At 32.2% G+C, this 16,422-nt stretch overlaps 9 non-coding genes across 9 annotated transcripts; all 9 read left to right on the top strand.

The window, feature by feature from the left end:
• Positions 1-3,380: 3,380 nt before the first annotated feature.
• TRNAI-AAU (transfer RNA isoleucine (anticodon AAU)) lies at positions 3,381-3,454 on the top strand. The gene has a single exon. It is a non-coding gene; the product is annotated as a tRNA-Ile (tRNA).
• Positions 3,455-4,243: 789 nt separating this feature from the next.
• TRNAI-AAU (transfer RNA isoleucine (anticodon AAU)) lies at positions 4,244-4,317 on the top strand. Its single transcript has one exon. It is a non-coding gene; the product is annotated as a tRNA-Ile (tRNA).
• Positions 4,318-6,832: 2,515 nt separating this feature from the next.
• Positions 6,833-6,906, top strand: TRNAI-AAU (transfer RNA isoleucine (anticodon AAU)). The gene has a single exon. It is a non-coding gene; the product is annotated as a tRNA-Ile (tRNA).
• A 789-nt stretch (positions 6,907-7,695) lies between these two features.
• Positions 7,696-7,769, top strand: TRNAI-AAU (transfer RNA isoleucine (anticodon AAU)). The gene has a single exon. It is a non-coding gene; the product is annotated as a tRNA-Ile (tRNA).
• Positions 7,770-8,556: 787 nt separating this feature from the next.
• Positions 8,557-8,630, top strand: TRNAI-AAU (transfer RNA isoleucine (anticodon AAU)). The gene has a single exon. It is a non-coding gene; the product is annotated as a tRNA-Ile (tRNA).
• Positions 8,631-9,419: 789 nt separating this feature from the next.
• Positions 9,420-9,493, top strand: TRNAI-AAU (transfer RNA isoleucine (anticodon AAU)). The gene has a single exon. It is a non-coding gene; the product is annotated as a tRNA-Ile (tRNA).
• A 789-nt stretch (positions 9,494-10,282) lies between these two features.
• Positions 10,283-10,356, top strand: TRNAI-AAU (transfer RNA isoleucine (anticodon AAU)). Its single transcript has one exon. It is a non-coding gene; the product is annotated as a tRNA-Ile (tRNA).
• Positions 10,357-11,145: 789 nt separating this feature from the next.
• Positions 11,146-11,219, top strand: TRNAI-AAU (transfer RNA isoleucine (anticodon AAU)). Its single transcript has one exon. It is a non-coding gene; the product is annotated as a tRNA-Ile (tRNA).
• A 5,044-nt stretch (positions 11,220-16,263) lies between these two features.
• Positions 16,264-16,337, top strand: TRNAI-AAU (transfer RNA isoleucine (anticodon AAU)). Its single transcript has one exon. It is a non-coding gene; the product is annotated as a tRNA-Ile (tRNA).
• Positions 16,338-16,422: the final 85 nt, after the last annotated feature.

Raw genomic sequence — 16,422 nt, 5'->3', positions numbered from 1 at the left:
CAAGTTTAATTGTTTGAAAAAAGATTAATTTTTCTTGTGTCTCATTTTTGACTGTTTATCACCGTGGATCAAACGCTGCTTGAAGGATTGGATGAATGCATTTGATATAGTTGTAGAATTAATTATTATTCTGAAAGCTCCTGGAATATCTATTAATGGTTCTAAGTTCTAACGCCAAGTAACTAAATCTCTTAATTATTGAAATTTATTGAGGTCATTTTTGTTTTGTCTTGTTGATGAAATATAAAGATAGTATGAATGTAAACAGCTGAATATAAGCTTTCCAACTATCCCGGGTTAACAATCGGTAGCACTTCATCATCTGCTATTTCTTCAATAGTATGCTATATATTTATTGAGCCTATTAGTTTAGTCTTTAGAGCATAAAGTTAACAATGCCAAGAACATACTTTCAATCAGTCTCTAAGCCAATACTTGATGCTCCTTTAATGTTGAAAATAGATGTATTTTCTTCAGTATCATTTGTATGTCTATATTTCCTTCGAGGGGAAGCTGACACAATGATTAGATGAATCAATTGCATATAGGTGATGAATTGTTATTTATTGCTAAAACACATGGAAAAAACATTAATGGCTCTAAGTTCTAACACTAAGTATGAAAATCTCTTTTGTATTGTAATTTTTCTAAAGTCATATTAGTTTCTTCATGTTGATATTATATATTTATAACTTCATGGTAAACCTCCGAAATTAAGCTTTCCAAATCTCCCGGGTTAACTATCATTAGCACTTCTTCATATGCTGGACTTCCAGGAATTTGTGCAGACCGGCCTGTTAGCTCAGATGGTTAGAGCGTGGTGCTAATAACGCCAAGGTCACAGGTTCGATCCCTGTAAAGGCCAAGTTTAATTGTTTGAAAAAAGAATAATTTTTCTTGTGTCTCATTTTTGACTGTTTATCACCTTGGATCAAACGCTGCTTGAAGGATTGGATGAATGCATTTGATATAGTTGTAGAATTAATTATTATTCTGAAAGCTCCTGGAATATCTATTAATGGTTCTAAGTTCTAACGCCAAGTAACTAAATCTCTTATTTATTGAAATTTATTGAGGTCATTTTTGTTTTGTCTTGTTGATGAAATATAAAGATAGTATGAATGTAAACAGCTGAATATAAGCTTTCCAACTATCCCGGGTTAACAATCGGTAGCACTTCATCATCTGCTATTTCTTCAATAGTATGCTATATATTTATTGAGCCTATTAGTTTAGTCTTTAGAGCATAAAGTTAACAATGCCAAGAACATACTTTCAATCAGTCTCTAAGCCAATACTTGATGCTCCTTTAATGTTGAAAATAGATGTATTTTCTTCAGTATCATTTGTATGTCTATATTTCCTTCGAGGGGAAGCTGACACAATGATTAGATGAATCAATTGCATATAGGTGATGAATTGTTATTTATTGCTAAAACACATGGAAAAAACATTAATGGCTCTAAGTTCTAACACTAAGTATGAAAATCTCTTTTGTATTGTAATTTTTCTAAAGTCATATTAGTTTCTTCATGTTGATATTATATATTTATAACTTCATGGTAAACCTCCGAAATTAAGCTTTCCAAATCTCCCGGGTTAACTATCATTAGCACTTCTTCATATGCTGGACTTCCAGGAACTTGTGCAAAATGGCCTGTTAGCTCAGATGGTTAGAGCGTGGTGCTAATAACGCCAAGGTCACAGGTTCGATCCCTGTAAAGGCCAAGTTTAATTGTTTGAAAAAAGATTAATTTTTCTTGTGTCTCATTTTTGACTGTTTATCACCTTGGATCAAACGCTGCTTGAAGGATTGGATGAATGCATTTGATATAGTTGTAGAATTAATTATTATTCTGAAAGCTCCTGGAATATCTATTAATGGTTCTAAGTTCTAACGCCAAGTAACTAAATCTCTTATTTATTGAAATTTATTGAGGTCATTTTTGTTTTGTCTTGTTGATGAAATATAAAGATAGTATGAATGTAAACAGCTGAATATAAGCTTTCCAACTATCCCGGGTTAACAATCGGTAGCACTTCATCATCTGCAATTTCTTCAATAGTATGCTATATATTTATTGAGCCTATTAGTTTAGTCTTTAGAGCATAAAGTTAACAATGCCAAGAACATACTTTCAATCAGTCTCTAAGCCAATACTTGATGCTCCTTTAATGTTGAAAATAGATGTATTTTCTTCAGTATCATTTGTATGTCTATATTTCCTTCGAGGGGAAGCTGACACAATGATTAGATGAATCAATTGCATATAGGTGATGAATTGTTATTTATTGCTAAAACACATGGAAAAAACATTAATGGCTCTAAGTTCTAACACTAAGTATGAAAATCTCTTTTGTATTGTAATTTTTCTAAAGTCATATTAGTTTCTTCATGTTGATAATTTATATTTATAACTTCATGGTACACCTCCGAAATTAAGCTTTCCAAATCTCCCGGGTTAACTATCATTAGCACTTCTTCATATGCTGGACTTCCAGGAATTTGTGCAAAATGGCCTGTTAGCTCAGATGGTTAGAGCGTGGTGCTAATAACGCCAAGGTCACAGGTTCGATCCCTGTAAAGGCCAAGTTTAATTGTTTGAAAAAAGATTAATTTTTCTTGTGTCTCATTTTTGACTGTTTATCACCGTGGATCAAACGCTGCTTGAAGGATTGGATGAATGCATTTGATATAGTTGTAGAATTAATTATTATTCTGAAAGCTCCTGGAATATCTATTAATGGTTCTAAGTTCTAACGCCAAGTAACTAAATCTCTTAATTATTGAAATTTATTGAGGTCATTTTTGTTTTGTCTTGTTGATGAAATATAAAGATAGTATGAATGTAAACAGCTGAATATAAGCTTTCCAACTATCCCGGGTTAACAATCGGTAGCACTTCATCATCTGCTATTTCTTCAATAGTATGCTATATATTTATTGAGCCTATTAGTTTAGTCTTTAGAGCATAAAGTTACCAATGCCAAGAACATACTTTCAATCAGTCTCTAAGCCAATACTTGATGCTCCTTTAATGTTGAAAATAGATGTATTTTCTTCAGTATCATTTGTATGTCTATATTTCCTTCGAGGGGAAGCTGACACAATGATTAGATGAATCAATTGCATATAGGTGATGAATTGTTATTTATTGCTAAAACACATGGAAAAAACATTAATGGCTCTAAGTTCTAACACTAAGTATGAAAATCTCTTTTGTATTGTAATTTTTCTAAAGTCATATTAGTTTCTTCATGTTGATATTATATATTTATAACTTCATGGTAAACCTCCGAAATTAAGCTTTCCAAATCTCCCGGGTTAACTATCATTAGCACTTCTTCATATGCTGGACTTCCAGGAATTTGTGCAGACCGGCCTGTTAGCTCAGATGGTTAGAGCGTGGTGCTAATAACGCCAAGGTCACAGGTTCGATCCCTGTACAGGCCAAGTTTAATTGTTTGAAAAAAGATTAATTTTTCTTGTGTCTCATTTTTGACTGTTTATCACCTTGGATCAAACGATGCTTGAAGGATTGGATGAATACATTTGATATAGTTGTAGAATTAATTATTATTCTGAAAGCTCCTGGAATATCTATTAATGGTTCTAAGTTCTAACACCAAGTAACTAAATCTCTTATTTATTGCAATTTATTGAGGTCATTTTTGTTTTGTCTTGTTGATGAAATATAAAGATAGTATGAATGTAAACAGCTGAATATAAGCTTTCCAACTATCCCGGGTTAACAATCGGTAGCACTTCATCATCTGCTATTTCTTCAATAGTATGCTATATATTTATTGAGCCTATTAGTTTAGTCTTTAGAGCATAAAGTTAACAATGCCAAGAACATACTTTCAATCAGTCTCTAAGCCAATACTCGATGCTCCTTTAATGTTGAAAATAGATGTATTTTCTTTAGTATCATTTGTATGTCTATATTTCCTTCGAGGGGAAGCTGACACAATGATTAGATGAATCAATTGCATATAGGTGATGAATTGTTATTTATTGCTAAAACACATGGAAAAAACATTAATGGTTCTAAGTTCTAACACTAAGTATGAAAATCCCTTTTGTATTGTAATTTTTTTAAAGTCATATAAGTTTCTTCATGTTGATATTATATTTTTATAACTTCATGGTAAACCTCTGAAATTAAGCTTTCCAAATCTCCCGGGTTAACTATCATTAGCACTTCTTCATATGCTGGACTTCCAGTAATTTGTGCAGAATGGCCTGTTAGCTCAGATGGTTAGAGCGTGGTGCTAATAACGCCAAGGTCACAGGTTCGATCCCTGTACAGGCCAAGTTTAATTGATTGTAAAAAGATAAATGTCTCTTGTGTCTCATTTTTGACTGTTTATCACCTTGGATGAAACGCTGCTTGAAGGATTGGATGAATACATTTGATATAGTTGTAGAATTAATTATTATTCTGAAAGCTCCTGAAATATCTATTAATGGTTCTAAGTTCGTACGCCAAGTAACTAAATCTCTTATTTATTGCAATTTATTGAGGTCATTTTTGTTTTTTCTTGTTGATGAAATATAAAGATAGTATGAATGTAAACAGCTGAATATAAGCTTTCCAACTATCCCGGGTTAACAATCAGTAGCACTTCATCATCTGCTATTTTTTCAATAGTATGCTATATATTTAGTGAGCCTATTAGTTTAGTCTTTAGAGCATAAAGTTAAAAATGCCAGGTACATACTTTCAATCAGTCTCCAAGCCAATAAGTGATGCTCCTTTAATTTTGAAAATAGATGTATTTTCTTCTGTATAATGTGTATGTCTATATTTCCTTTGAGGGGAAGCTGATAGAATGATTAGATGAATCAATTGCATATAGGTGATGAATTGTTATTTATTGCTAAAACACATGGAAAAAACATTAATGGTTCTAAGTTCTAACACTAAGTATGAAAATCTCTTTTGTATTGTAATTTTTCTAAAGTCATATTAGTTTCTTCATGTTGATAATTTATATTTATAACTTCATGGTACACCTCCGAAATTAAGCTTTCCAAATCTCCCGGGTTAACTATCATTAGCGCTTCTTCATATGCTGGACTTCCAGGAATTTGTGCAAAATGGCCTGTTAGCTCAGATGGTTAGAGCGTGGTGCTAATAACGCCAAGGTCACAGGTTCGATCCCTGTACGGGCCAAGTTTAATTGTTTGAAAAAAGATTAATTTTTCTTGTGTCTCATTTTTGACTGTTTATCACCTTGGATCAAACGCTGCTTGAAGGATTGGATGAATACATTTGATATAGTTGTAGAATCAATTATTATTCTGAAAGCTCCTGAAATATCTATTAATGGCTCTAAGTTCTAACGCCAAGTAACTAAATCTCTTATTTATTGCAATTTATTGAGGTCATTTTTGTTTAGTCTTGTTGATGAAATATAAAGATAGTATGAATGTAAACAGCTGAATATAAGCTTTCCAACTATCCCGGGTTAACAATCGGTAGCACTTCATCATCTGCTATTTCTTCAATAGTATGCTATATATTTATTGAGCCTATTAGTTTAGTCTTTAGAGCATAAAGTTAACAATGCCAAGAACATACTTTCAATCAGTCTCTAAGCCAATACTTGATGCTCCTTTAATGTTGAAAATAGATGTATTTTCTTCAGTATCATTTGTATGTCTATATTTCCTTCGAGGGGAAGCTGACACAATGATTAGATGAATCAATTGCATATAGGTGATGAATTGTTATTTATTGCTAAAACACATGGAAAAAACATTAATGGCTCTAAGTTCTAACACTAAGTATGAAAATCTCTTTTGTATTGTAATTTTTCTAAAGTCATATTAGTTTCTTCATGTTGATATTATATATTTATAACTTCATGGTAAACCTCCGAAATTAAGCTTTCCAAATCTCCCGGGTTAACTATCATTAGCACTTCTTCATATGCTGGACTTCCAGGAATTTGTGCAGACCGGCCTGTTAGCTCAGATGTTTAGAGCGTGGTGCTAATAACGCCAAGGTCACAGGTTCGATCCCTGTACAGGCCAAGTTTAATTGTTTGAAAAAAGATTAATTTTTCTTGTGTCTCATTTTTGACTGTTTATCACCTTGGATCAAATGCTGCTTGAAGGATTGGATGAATACATTTGATATAGTTGTAGAATTAATTATTATTCTGAAAGCTCCTGGAATATCTATTAATGGTTCAAAGTTCTAACGCCAAGTAACTAAATCTCTTATTTATTGCAATTTATTGAGGTCATTTTTGTTTTGTCTTGTTGATGAAATATAAAAATAGTATGAATGTAAACAGCTGAATATAAGCTTTCCAACTATCCCGGGTTAACAATCAGTAGCACTTCATCATCTGCTATTTCTTCAATAGTAGTCTATATATTTAGTGAGCCTATTAGTTTAGTCTTCAGAGCATAAAGTTAAAAATGCCAAGGACATACTTTCAATTCGTCTCCAAGCCAATACTTGATGCTCCTTTAATGTTGAAAATAGATGTATTTTCTTCTGTATCATGTGTATCTCTATATTTCCTTTGAGGGGAAGCTGATAGAATGATTAAATGAATCAATTGCATATAGGTGATGAATTGTTATTTATTGCTAAAACACATGGAAAAAACATTAATGGTTCTAAGTTCTAACACTAAGTATGAAAATCTCTTTTGAATTCTAATTTTTTTAAAGTCATATAAGTTTCTTCATGTTGATATTATATATTTATAACTTCATGGTAAACCTCTGAAATTAAGCTTTCCAAATCTCCCGGGTTAACTATCATTAGCACTTCTTCATATGCTGGACTTCCAGTAATTTGTGCAAAATGGCCTGTTAGCTCAGATGGTTAGAGCATGGTGCTAATAACGCCAAGGTCACAGGTTCGATCCCTGTACAGGCCAAGTTTAATTGTTTGTAAAAAGATAAATTTTTCTTGTGTCTCATTTTTGACTGTTTATCACCTTGGATCAAACGCTGCTTGAAGGATTGGATGAATACATTTGATATAGTTGTAGAATTAATTATTATTCTGAAAGCTCCTGGAATATCTATTAATGGTTCTAAGTTCTAACACCAAGTAACTAAATCTCTTATTTATTGCAATTTATTGAGGTCATTTTTGTTTTGTCTTGTTGATGAAATATTAAAATAGTATGAATGTAAACAGCTGAATATAAGCTTTCCAACTATCCCGGGTTAACAATCAGTAGCACTTCATCATCTGCTATTTCTTCAATAGTATGCTATATATTTATTGAGCCTATTAGTTTAGTCTTTAGAGCATAAAGTTAACAATGCCAAGAACATACTTTCAATCAGTCTCTAAGCCAATACTTGATGCTCCTTTAATGTTGAAAATAGATGTATTTTCTTCAGTATCATTTGTATGTCTATATTTCCTTCGAGGGGAAGCTGACACAATGATTAGATGAATCAATTGCATATAGGTGATGAATTGTTATTTATTGCTAAAACACATGGAAAAAACATTAATGGCTCTAAGTTCTAACACTAAGTATGAAAATCTCTTTTGTATTGTAATTTTTCTAAAGTCATATTAGTTTCTTCATGTTGATATTATATATTTATAACTTCATGGTAAACCTCCGAAATCAAGCTTTCCAAATCTCCCGGGTTAACTGTCATTAGCACTTCTTCATATGCTGGACTTCCAGGAATTTGTGCAGACAGGCCTGTTAGCTCAGATGGTTAGAGCGTGGTGCTAATAACGCCAAGGTCACAGGTTCGATCCCTGTACAGGCCAAGTTTAATTGTTTGAAAAAAGATTAATTTTTCTTGTGTCTCATTTTTGACTGTTTATCACCTTGGATCAAACGATGCTTGAAGGATTGGATGAATACATTTGATATAGTTGTAGAATTAATTATTATTCTGAAAGCTCCTGAAATATCTATTAATGGTTCTAAGTTCTAACGCCAAGTAACTAAATCTCTTATTTATTGCAATTTATTGAGGTCATTTTTGTTTTGTCTTGTTGATGAAATATAAAAATAGTATGAATGTAAACAGCTGAATATAAGCTTTCCAACTATCCCGGGTTAACAATCAGTAGCACTTCATCATCTGCTATTTCTTCAATAGTATGCTATATATTTAGTGAGCCTATTAGTTTAGTCTTCAGAGCATAAAGTTAAAAATGCCAAGGACATACTTTCAATCCGTCTCCAAGCCAATACTTGATGCTCCTTTAATGTTGAAAATAGATGTATTTTCTTCTGTATCATGTGTATCTCTATATTTCCTTTGAGGGGAAGCTGATAGAATGATTAAATGAATCAATTGCATATAGGTGATGAATTGTTATTTATTGCTAAAACACATGGAAAAAACATTAATGGTTCTAAGTTCTAACACTAAGTATGAAAATCTCTTTTGTATTGTAATTTTTTTAGTCATATAAGTTTCTTCATGTTGATATTATATTTTTATAACTTCATGGTAAACCTCTGAAATTAAGCTTTCCAAATCTCCCGGGTTAACTATCATTAGCACTTCTTCATAAGCTGGACTGCCAGTAATTTGTGCAGAATGGCCTGTTAGCTCAGATGGTTAGAGCGTGGTGCTAATAACGCCAAGGTCACAGGTTCGATCCCTGTACAGGCCAAGTTTAATTGATTGTAAAAAGATAAATGTTTCTTGTGTCTCATTTTTGACTGTTTATCACCTTGGATCAAACGATGCTTGAAGGATTGGATGAATACATTTGATATAGTTGTAGAATTAATTATTATTCTGAAAGCTCCTGGAATATCTATTAATGGTTCTAAGTTCTAACACCAAGTAACTAAATCTCTTATTTATTGCAATTTATTGAGGTCATTTTTGTTTTGTCTTGTTGATGAAATATAAAGATAGTATGAATGTAAACAGCTGAATATAAGCTTTCCAACTATCCCGGGTTAACAATCGGTAGCACTTCATCATCTGCTATTTCTTCAATAGTATGCTATATATTTATTGAGCCTATTAGTTTAGTCTTTAGAGCATAAAGTTAACAATGCCAAGAACATACTTTCAATCAGTCTCTAAGCCAATACTCGATGCTCCTTTAATGTTGAAAATAGATGTATTTTCTTCAGTATCATTTGTATGTCTATATTTCCTTCGAGGGGAAGCTGACACAATGATTAGATGAATCAATTGCATATAGGTGATGAATTGTTATTTATTGCTAAAACACATGGAAAAAACATTAATGGTTCTAAGTTCTAACACTAAGTATGAAAATCTCTTTTGTATTGTAATTTTTTTAAAGTCATATAAGTTTCTTCATGTTGATATTATATTTTTATAACTTCATGGTAAACCTCTGAAATTAAGCTTTCCAAATCTCCCGGGTTAACTATCATTAGCACTTCTTCATATGCTGGACTTCCAGTAATTTGTGCAGAATGGCCTGTTAGCTCAGATGGTTAGAGCGTGGTGCTAATAACGCCAAGGTCACAGGTTCGATCCCTGTACAGGCCAAGTTTAATTGATTGTAAAAAGATAAATGTCTCTTGTGTCTCATTTTTGACTGTTTATCACCTTGGATGAAACGCTGCTTGAAGGATTGGATGAATACATTTGATATAGTTGTAGAATTAATTATTATTCTGAAAGCTCCTGAAATATCTATTAATGGTTCTAAGTTCGTACGCCAAGTAACTAAATCTCTTATTTATTGCAATTTATTGAGGTCATTTTTGTTTTTTCTTGTTGATGAAATATAAAGATAGTATGAATGTAAACAGCTGAATATAAGCTTTCCAACTATCCCGGGTTAACAATCAGTAGCACTTCATCATCTGCTATTTTTTCAATAGTATGCTATATATTTAGTGAGCCTATTAGTTTAGTCTTTAGAGCATAAAGTTAAAAATGCCAGGTACATACTTTCAATCAGTCTCCAAGCCAATAAGTGATGCTCCTTTAATTTTGAAAATAGATGTATTTTCTTCTGTATAATGTGTATGTCTATATTTCCTTTGAGGGGAAGCTGATAGAATGATTAGATGAATCAATTGCATATAGGTGATGAATTGTTATTTATTGCTAAAACACATGGAAAAAACATTAATGGTTCTAAGTTCTAACACTAAGTATGAAAATCTCTTTTGTATTGTAATTTTTCTAAAGTCATATTAGTTTCTTCATGTTGATAATTTATATTTATAACTTCATGGTACACCTCCGAAATTAAGCTTTCCAAATCTCCCGGGTTAACTATCATTAGCGCTTCTTCATATGCTGGACTTCCAGGAATTTGTGCAAAATGGCCTGTTAGCTCAGATGGTTAGAGCGTGGTGCTAATAACGCCAAGGTCACAGGTTCGATCCCTGTACAGGCCAAGTTTAATTGTTTGAAAAAAGATTAATTTTTCTTGTGTCTCATTTTTGACTGTTTATCACCTTGGATCAAACGATGCTTGAAGGATTGGATGAATACATTTGATATAGTTGTAGAATTAATTATTATTCTGAAAGCTCCTGAAATATCTATTAATGGTTCTAAGTTCTAACGCCAAGTAACTAAATCTCTTATTTATTGCAATTTATTGAGGTCATTTTTGTTTTGTCTTGTTGATGAAATATAAAAATAGTATGAATGTAAACAGCTGAATATAAGCTTTCCAACTATCCCGGGTTAACAATCAGTAGCACTTCATCATCTGCTATTTCTTCAATAGTATGCTATATATTTAGTGAGCCTATTAGTTTAGTCTTCAGAGCATAAAGTTAAAAATGCCAAGGACATACTTTCAATCCGTCTCCAAGCCAATACTTGATGCTCCTTTAATGTTGAAAATAGATGTATTTTCTTCTGTATCATGTGTATCTCTATATTTCCTTTGAGGGGAAGCTGATAGAATGATTAAATGAATCAATTGCATATAGGTGATGAATTGTTATTTATTGCTAAAACACATGGAAAAAACATTAATGGTTCTAAGTTCTAACACTAAGTATGAAAATCTCTTTTGTATTGTAATTTTTTTAAAGTCATATAAGTTTCTTCATGTTGATATTATATTTTTATAACTTCATGGTAAACCTCTGAAATTAAGCTTTCCAAATCTCCCGGGTTAACTATCATTAGCACTTCTTCATAAGCTGGACTGCCAGTAATTTGTGCAGAATGGCCTGTTAGCTCAGATGGTTAGAGCGTGGTGCTAATAACGCCAAGGTCACAGGTTCGATCCCTGTACAGGCCAAGTTTAATTGATTGTAAAAAGATAAATGTTTCTTGTGTCTCATTTTTGACTGTTTATCACCGTGGATGAAACGCTGCTTGAAGGATTGGATGAATACATTTGAGATAGTTGTAGAATTAATTATTATTCTGAAAGCTCCTGAAATATCTATTAATGGTTCTAAGTTCGTACGCCAAGTAACTAAATCTCTTATTTATTGCAATTTATTGAGGTCATTTTTGTTTTGTCTTGTTGATGAAATATAAAGATAGTATGAATGTAAACAGCTGAATATAAGCTTTCCAACTATCCCGGGTTAACACTCAGTAGCACTTCATCATCTGCTATTTCTTCAATAGTATGCTATATATTTAGTGAGCCTATTAGTTTAGTCTTTAGAGCATAAAGTAAAAAATGCCAGGGACATACTTTCAATCAGTCTCCAAGCCAATAAGTGATGCTCCTTTAATTTTGAAAATAGATGTATTTTCTTCTGTATAATGTGTATGTCTATATTTCCTTTGAGGGGAAGCTGATAGAATGATTAGATGAATCAATTGCATATAGGTGATGAATTGTTATTTATTGCTAAAACACATGGAAAAAACATTAATGGTTCTAAGTTCTAACACTAAGTATGAAAATCTCTTGTATTGTAATTTTCTAAAGTCATATTAGTTTCTTCATGTTGATAATTTATATTTATAACTTCATGGTACACCTCCGAAATTAAGCTTTCCAAATCTCCCGGGTTAACTATCATTAGCACTTCTTCATATGCTGGACTTCCAGGAATTTGTGCAAAATGGCCTGTTAGCTCAGATGGTTAGAGCGTGGTGCTAATAACGCCAAGGTCACAGGTTCGATCCCTGTACGGGCCAAGTTTAATTGTTTGAAAAAAGATTAATTTTTCTTGTGTCTCATTTTTGACTGTTTATCACCTTGGATCAAACGCTGCTTGAAGGATTGGATGAATGCATTTAATATAGATGTAGAATTAATTATTATTCTGAAAGCTCCTGGAATATCTATTAATGGTTCTAAGTTCTAACGCCAAGTAACTAAATCTCTTATTTATTGCAATTTATTGAGGTCATTTTTGTTTTGTCTTGTTGATGAAATATAAAGATAGTATGAATGTAAACAGCTGAATATAAGCTTTCCAACTATCCCGGGTTAACAATCGGTAGCACTTCATCATCTGCTATTTCTTCAATAGTATGCTATATATTTATTGAGCCTATTAGTTTAGTCTTTAGAGCATAAAGTTAACAATGCCAAGAACATACTTTCAATCAGTCTCTAAGCCAATACTTGATGCTCCTTTAATGTTGAAAATAGATGTATTTTCTTCAGTATCATTTGTATGTCTATATTTCCTTCGAGGGGAAGCTGACACAATGATTAGATGAATCAATTGCATATAGGTGATGAATTGTTATTTATTTCTAAAACACATGGAAAAAACATTAATGGCTCTAAGTTCTAACACTAAGTATGAAAATCTCTTTTGTATTGTAATTTTTCTAAAGTCATATTAGTTTCTTCATGTTGATATTATATATTTATAACTTCATGGTAAACCTCCGAAATTAAGCTTTCCAAATCTCCCGGGTTAACTATCATTAGCACTTCTTCATATGCTGGACTTCCAGGAATTTGTGCAGACCGGCCTGTTAGCTCAGATGTTTAGAGCGTGGTGCTAATAACGCCAAGGTCACAGGTTCGATCCCTGTACAGGCCAAGTTTAATTGTTTGAAAAAAGATTAATTTTTCTTGTGTCTCATTTTTGACTGTTTATCACCTTGGATCAAATGCTGCTTGAAGGATTGGATGAATACATTTGATATAGTTGTAGAATTAATTATTATTCTGAAAGCTCCTGGAATATCTATTAATGGTTCTAAGTTCTAACACCAAGTAACTAAATCTCTTATTTATTGCAATTTATAGAGGTAATTTTTGTTTTGTCTTGTTGATGAAATATAAAAATAGTATGAATGTAAACAGCTGAATATAAGCTTTCCAACTATCCCGGGTTAACAATCAGTAGCACTTCATCATCTGCTATTTCTTCAATAGTATGCTATATATTTAGTGAGCCTATTAGTTTAGTCTTCAGAGCATAAAGTTAAAAATGCCAAGGACATACTTTCAATCCGTCTCCAAGCCAATACTTGATGCTCCTTTAATGTTGAAAATAGATGTATTTTCTTCTGTATCATGTGTATCTCTATATTTCCTTTGAGGGGAAGCTGATAGAATGATTAAATGAATCAATTGCATATAGGTGATGAATTGTTATTTATTGCTAAAACACATGGAAAAAACATTAATGGTTCTAAGTTCTAACACTAAGTATGAAAATCTCTTTTGTATTCTAATTTTTTTAAAGTCATATAAGTTTCTTCATGTTGATATTATATATTTATAACTTCATGGTAAACCTCTGAAATTAAGCTTTCCAAATCTCCCGGGTTAACTATCATTAGCACTTCTTCATATGCTGGACTTCCAGTAATTTGTGCAAAATGGCCTGTTAGCTCAGATGGTTAGAGCATGGTGCTAATAACGCCAAGGTCACAGGTTCAATCCCTGTACAGGCCAAGTTTAATTGTTTGTAAAAAGATAAATTTTTCTTGTGTCTCATTTTTGACTGTTTATCACCTTGGATCAAACGCTGCTTGAAGGATTGGATGAATACATTTGATATAGTTGTAGAATTAATTATTATTCTGAAAGCTCCTGAAATATCTATTAATGGCTCTAAGTTCTAACGCCAAGTAACTAAATCTCTTATTTATTGCAATTTATTGAGGTCATTTTTGTTTTGTCTTGTTGATGAAATATAAAGATAGTATGAATGTAAACAGCTGAATATAAGCTTTCCAACTATCCCGGGTTAACAATCGGCAGCACTTCATCATCTGCTATTTCTTCAATAGTATGCTATGTATTTATTGAGCCTATTAGTTTAGTCTGTAGAGCATAAAGTTAAAAATGCCAAGGACATACTTTCAATCAGTCTCCAAGCCAATACTTGATGCTCCTTTAATGTTGAAAATAGATGTATTTTCTTCTGTATAATGTGTATGTCTATATTTCCTTTGAGGGGAAGCTGATAGAATGATTAGATGAATCAATTGCATATAGGTGATGAATTGTTATTTATTGCTAAAACACATGGAAAAACATTAATGGTTCTAAGTTCTAACACTAAGTATGAAAATCTCTTTTGTATTGTAATTTTTCTAAAGTCATATTAGTTTCTTCATGTTGATATTATATATTTATAACTTCATGGTAAACCTCCGAAATTAAGCTTTCCAAATCTCCCAGGTTAACTATCATTAGCACTTCTTCATATGCTGGACTTCCAGGAATTTGTGCAGACCGGCCTGTTAGCTCAGATGGTTAGAGCGTGGTGCTAATAACGCCAAGGTCACAAGTTCGATCCCTGTACAGGCCAAGGTTAATTGTTTGAAAAAAGATTAATTTTTCTTGTGTCTCATTTTTGACTGTTTATCACCTTGGATCAAACGATGCTTGAAGGATTGGATGAATACATTTGATATAGTTGTAGAATTAATGATTATTCTGAAATCTCCTGGAATATCTATTAATGGTTCTAAGTTCTAACACCAAGTAACTAAATCTCTTATTTATTGCAATTTATTGAGGTCATTTTTGTTTTGTCTTGTTGATGAAATATTAAAATAGTATGAATGTAAACAGCTGAATATAAGCTTTCCAACTATCCCGGGTTAACAATCAGTAGCACTTCATCATCTGCTATTTCTTCAATAGTATGCTATATATTTATTGAGCCTATTAGTTTAGTCTTTAGAGCATAAAGTTAACAATGCCAAGAACATACTTTCAATCAGTCTCTAAGCCAATACTTGATGCTCCTTTAATGTTGAAAATAGATGTATTTTCTTCAGTATCATTTGTATGTCTATATTTCCTTCGAGGGGAAGCTGACACAATGATTAGATGAATCAATTGCATATAGGTGATGAATTGTTATTTATTGCTAAAACACATGGAAAAAACATTAATGGCTCTAAGTTCTAACACTAAGTATGAAAATCTCTTTTGTATTGTAATTTTTCTAAAGTCATATTAGTTTCTTCATGTTGATATTATATATTTATAACTTCATGGTAAACCTCCGAAATCAAGCTTTCCAAATCTCCCGGGTTCACTGTCATTAGCACTTCTTCATATGCTGGACTTCCAGGAATTTGTGCAGACAGGCCTGTTAGCTCAGATGGTTAAAGCGTGGTGCTAATAACGCCCAGGTCACAGGTTCGATCCCTGTACAGGCCAAGTTTAATTGTTTGAAAAAAGATTAATTTTTCTTGTGTCTCATCTTTGACTGTTTATCACCTTGGATCAAACGATGCTTGAAGGATTGGATGAATACATTTGATATAGTTGTAGAATTAATTATTATTCTGAAAGCTCCTGAAATATCTATTAATGGTTCTAAGTTCTAACGCCAAGTAACTAAATCTCTTATTTATTGCAATTTATTGAGGTCATTTTTGTTTTGTCTTGTTGATGAAATATAAAAATAGTATGAATGTAAACAGCTGAATATAAGCTTTCCAACTATCCCGGGTTAACAATCAGTAGCACTTCATCATCTGCTATTTCTTCAATAGTATGCTATATATTTAGTGAGCCTATTAGTTTAGTCTTCAGAGCATAAAGTTAAAAATGCCAAGGACATACTTTCAATCCGTCTCCAAGCCAATACTTGATGCTCCTTTAATGTTGAAAATAGATGTATTTTCTTCTGTATCATGTGTATCTCTATATTTCCTTTGAGGGGAAGCTGATAGAATGATTAAATGAATCAATTGCATATAGGTGATGAATTGTTATTTATTGCTAAAACACATGGAAAAAACATTAATGGTTCTAAGTTCTAACACTAAGTATGAAAATCTCTTTTGTATTGTAATTTTTTTAAAGTCATATAAGTTTCTTCATGTTGATATTATATATTTATAACTTTCATATTCATATGCTGGACTTCCAGGATTTTGTGCAAAAAGGCCTGTTAGCTCAGATGGTTAGAGCATGGTGCTAATAACGCCAAGGTCACAGGTTCGATCCCTGTACAGGCCAAGTTTAATTGTTTGTAAAAAGATACATTTTTCTTGTGTCTCATTTTTGACTGTTTATCACCTTGGATCAAAAGCTACTTGAAGGA

This window comes from Lissotriton vulgaris, chromosome 4_1, assembly GCF_964263255.1.
Source record: "Lissotriton vulgaris chromosome 4_1, aLisVul1.2, whole genome shotgun sequence".
NCBI classification, from domain to species: domain Eukaryota; kingdom Metazoa; phylum Chordata; class Amphibia; order Caudata; family Salamandridae; genus Lissotriton; species Lissotriton vulgaris.
Note: the sequence above shows the minus strand (reverse complement) of the source record. Positions and strands in the feature narration are given on the sequence as shown.